This window comes from Rattus norvegicus, chromosome 8, assembly GCF_036323735.1.
Source record: "Rattus norvegicus strain BN/NHsdMcwi chromosome 8, GRCr8, whole genome shotgun sequence".
In the NCBI taxonomy this organism is placed as follows: domain Eukaryota; kingdom Metazoa; phylum Chordata; class Mammalia; order Rodentia; family Muridae; genus Rattus; species Rattus norvegicus.
Window position 1 is genome coordinate 97,698,630 of NC_086026.1, and position 4,907 is coordinate 97,703,536.

A 4,907-nucleotide genomic window follows, 5' to 3' on the forward strand; every position below is an offset into this window, starting at 1 on the left:
AGCTCCTTTCTAACTTCTAGGCCCTTAAACCCAAACAGGCAGGGAGAAAGTTTCAGTGTTGGGCTCTTAAACATTTTAGAGACATATTCACCTGTAAACAAATATAGGAAGATATATATTAACATGTCTACTGCTTTGCCTCTTCCTAGTAAAACTGAAGTATTTTAAAAGGAAGACTAAATTCCTCTGGATCCATCATTTCTCCACTGTCCTAAAGAATCCTTGCTATGGAGCAGCCCACAGGAAGGGCAGGGAGGGAAGACACTCGGGGTCTTTATTAGCCATCAACATCTTTTAAAGCGTGATCACCACAATCGGTAGTAGTGATGAAGGGTATGCCACAGAGAGCAGTTATGGTTTGACTTTTCTTTTTAGATAAAAATTAACTTAAATAGTAAACAGCCTGTAATAACCTGTGCCTTTGGAAGTGATTTTGCAGATCAATATATTTAACCAAGATGAAGAATGAAGGAGAAAGTGTCCAAATGTAAACCAGAAGCAAGGTCTGCCATGTCTGAGATAGATTCTTGTCTTTCAGCCCTACTCAGGAGTTTATGTGTTCCTAATTATTGTGGGTCACCTTCTCAGCAAGAGGGAGATGAATGAAAGGTGAGTGATTCTTCAATTTAACAACAGCGAGTGGGATTTCCAGAAATCAAGATGAAAGCATTAAGGTTGAAAGACTTTTTGATTTTGTCTATCCCACACGAGTATTTGACCTCTTTCTTTCTTTCTATCTTTCTTTCTTTCTTTCTTTCTTTCTTTCTTTCTTTCTTCCTTCCTTCCTTTCTTTCTTTCTTTCTCTCTTTCTTTCTTTCTTTCACCTATCTTATAGAAATCATCCTGCTGGAAGCATGACTTACCACCTGCAGCCTCTGGGGACTCTGAGTTCATACAGTGTTTATGCTGTTTATTTTGTATTCGATGTTTTATCTAGTTCATGCTTATTTACTCCCTAGGGTTTGAATTATCTTGTTTACATATTTATATTAGCTATATTAAAAAGTGATTGTAGAATTATCACTTACTGCATGGCATGAAGAAAATGAAAAGTATAAAGAAGGTATGAGGGAAGGACGGAGGGAGGGAGGGAAAGAGAGAAAGAGAGAGAGAGAGAGAGAGAGAGAGAGAGAGAGAGAGAGAGAGAATCAAATGCAATCTCACCTACACAGTTGGCCCCTTAGGAAAACATCTGCCTGGATATTTTCTGCTGAAAACGATCTGTTAACAGGAGCCAAATTTAGAGGGAGTATGGAGAGAAGTTATCTGGTATTTTATTAATACTAAGAAACAAAATGAATGGGTAAAATAAATTACATTTCTTCAAAAAGCATAATCCATAAATGGTAGATAAATAAATAAAAGAAGAAATTATATTTCTTCAAAAAGTATGATATATAAATATTTTGCCATAAGAAGCAAAAGAAAGAAAAATGTGTGTATACTTAGGCATAAAGTAGCAAATTGAGTTCAAATTTAGAGTAATTTGTACTAACTAAAAGCCACAACATGAAAATACATGAGGAAGCTAAAGAGAAGAGACACATTTATTCAAAGGAGAACATTCATTTAACTGTGTTGTAATCATTATACCCAATTTTCTTTGACTTTGTTGTATTTTTACATGAGAATGCCCCCATAGGCTTCTATGTTTGAATACTTTGCTCCAGTTGGTAGAATTGTTTGAGATGATTAGGAAGTGTGGCCTTATTGAAAGAGGTGTGTCATAGGGAGCCAACTTTATCCTGGTTACTCTTCTGTTGTGGTTGGAAAACACCATGACCAAGGCAACTCACCAAATCCTGTAGCTCTATGTCCTATCTCAGCTTCAGTGGCTCTACCGTTTCAACTTTGCTGCCTGAAACATACTTCTGTCTCTTGGGCTTTTTCTACTTTCTGTCTGAAGATCTTTTTGGTAGATATTCCATGGCTCTGGTATCTCTGACAGTTTGGGGTCTCCAATGATACCCAGGCTTGATTTCCACACCTTAAGGCAATGGCCTCTCAAGACCTCCATGCAGGAGGGACTCCCCTGCCACATACCTGAACTCAGCAACTCTTCTTACCCATGGAGGGAGATTTCACAGACCCTTTACTTGTGTATGCTTCATGACTCTAAAGTCACCCACATGCACAACACTGACAAGTTGGTTGCAAACTTCAGGTGAAATCTTCCCCCCTTTCAACACATTCGCAACAGCTCTGATTTGTTGTTTCTTAGGTACAGACAATTCCTTAGGTCTTTTCCTTTCACAAATGTCAAGATGAGCTGGGTGAGATGAGGTCTTGACCTGAGGGCATCTCTCTTTTTATCTTAGTTTAGAGCAGAGTCTGCCTGGATCTTTCAGCACAAGCCTTTGTGCAAACATTAACTTTCCTGGTGCTCCTTTTCAATTACTGTACATTTTGTATTTCCTTTTGCCCCACTTGCACTTTATCAACATAAGAGTGATTACTAAGAACCACACTCAGAGTCAATATCAGACAGTTTTAAAAATCTCCTCTACCAAAGAAATTAGTCTATTACTTTTCAACTTAGCCTTAGGCAAATAATTAGGACAGGAATGTAAGATAGCCACCAGCTTGACTTCTACACCTTAATCTTTGCCCAAATATCGCACATACATGAAAAAAATGGCCTCAAGCCCAGTTGCTAATAACTATTTCCCTCTAAAATTTCTTGGACTGAGCCTTCATAGTCCACATCACTCTCAAAAATACTGTCTTCCAAGCTCTTATTAGGATGAGCCATTAAGTTCTACTAACAATGTTAATGTTTTTCCTAGTCCAAAGTTCCCAAATCTTCTACATCCCTCCCAAAAGAGTATGGTAGAACATGTCATAGCAAGAGCTTACTCCCTGGTACCACCTTCTGTCTTAGTTAACTTTTCCATTGCTATGACAAAACACCATGACCAAGGCAACTCATAAAGTGAAATGTTTTTGTGGGCTTACAGTTTCAGAGGGTTAAATTCCACAATGGCACAGCCAATGTATGGCAACAGGAACAATTGACAACTTGATCCGCAAACAAAAGAGAAGTAGAGAACACACTGGAAATGGCAACGTCAAAGCCTACTCCTAGTGACAAGACCTCTTCCAACAAGGCCTCACATCCTAATCCTCCCCAAACACTTCCATCAACTGGGGCCAAGTATTCAAACATGGGGGCCATTCTCATTCAAGCCATCACAGATTTACTAGCAAAAAAAAGTTGCTAAAATTATAAATGAAGATATTGATATTTGCAGGACTCGTTAAGGCTCTGAAATTCCTTATCTCTAGAGAGGTCTCCAAGCTCTGCCCCCATGGAAGACTGGAAAAGGCTCTAGAAGACTCTGTTCTACCACTACCTTGTAATAGGACTCTATGAAATTCACTTGTGCATGACTCTAGGACTTCACAAGTTACTTTGGAGCAAAGAACACAGAATTCACTGGCAGCTGTTCCACTATTTACAACCAATAGCATATTCAATAAATGACCTTTTTTTTCACAGTCCACAGAGGCTTTTTATTTATACTTTACATTTTGAAAAAAAATCCCAGTATTTTGCCTCTTGTATGTTTTGGTCTTGTCTCTTCATGGTCACAGCACAATTAAACCAAACTGCTGTGCTGGGAGCAGATTGTTCTGCCATTTTTCTATGTCTTTGAGTTAAACATCAAATCTATATAGCTGATCACTACACACTTGTTCTGCCTTCCTGTGAGGTTCACAATGAGTGTCCCAGCTCTGTGATCATCAATGATCTCGACTTCACCAATGTATCCATGCTTCATCATCACAGTTAAGAACCAAAGGATGGCTTTAGAACATGGCCTGATGAGGACCTGGCATTTGCCTCTCTCCTCAGCATTGTTGATGCTCTTCAGAGCATCTGCCAGGACATTTATGTGCACCATGGTGACTGGGGTATAGGGATGACGCAGATCTCGTACTGATGAACATGGAGCTTCACTAACACCCATTCTGACTTTTTTTTCTTTATTTTTAACAGGGATTCATTTAGCACAAGCTGACTTCAAACTTGCTATGTAGCTAAGGATAACTTTGAACTCCTGAGCCTACTTCCCCCTCTCCCAGTGCGAGATCACATGACCATACCACCACACCTAACATGTGGAGATTGTAAAAGCTAAATCTTGTGGTGCTTCCAGGTAAAGAAAGTAAAAAGTACAAGCAAAGAGGCAGAAAAGCTTTAACTTTCATGTGAGGATCCTGGGCTACTCTAGTAGAGCCATGTGTCTGTTACAGACTCATTTTAGGTTGAAAAATAATAGTGAGGTTATTATGATATTATATATCACCTTTGAGTAGATGTTTTCCAAATTAAATACAACCAACAATATATATTTTAGTTATGAGAGGATCTACAAGCCATCCAGTTTTTAATTTATTAACCAAAATCTCTATGACCAAGATTTGGCATCAGGGAGTCCCCACTCAAGTTGTGGAAGTAGAAATTTAGATTGAGATACAGTGAAAGAAACATCAAAACTCATGTAGAACTGAATCTAATGAGAACTAAGAGTGTTAAGTTTATCGTGTGCAATTTCTCTTAGTTTTCTTATATAAAAAAGAAAAACCTCCTCAATATTTCCTTTTAGATTAAAATTTATATGCCCAGAAATACTCCTGAGGTTACGTGTTCTTCTTTCCACCATACTGAAACTATATAGATTTATGTTGGACGTAGTCCAAGACAGAAGACTGTTCCGCGTGCTGCATTGCAGATTGCCTGTACTAGCAGTTGCTGTTAATGTTTTTTGGACATATTACACTCTACTGAAAATGAACGATTCTAATCTTATGTCATATATACCAGGATCACTTCCACTTGGTAGATGAAAATCTGAAGGCAATATTTAGTCATGTGGCCAGTTTCACAAAGGAGGCAAGTGATG

General features: G+C 38.4%; 1 pseudogene; it reads right to left on the reverse strand.

The window, feature by feature from the left end:
- Positions 1–3,524: 3,524 nt before the first annotated feature.
- On the reverse strand, positions 3,525–4,050 carry LOC134479961 (small ribosomal subunit protein uS8-like; annotated as a pseudogene).
- Between the last annotated feature and the right edge of the window lie 857 nt (positions 4,051–4,907).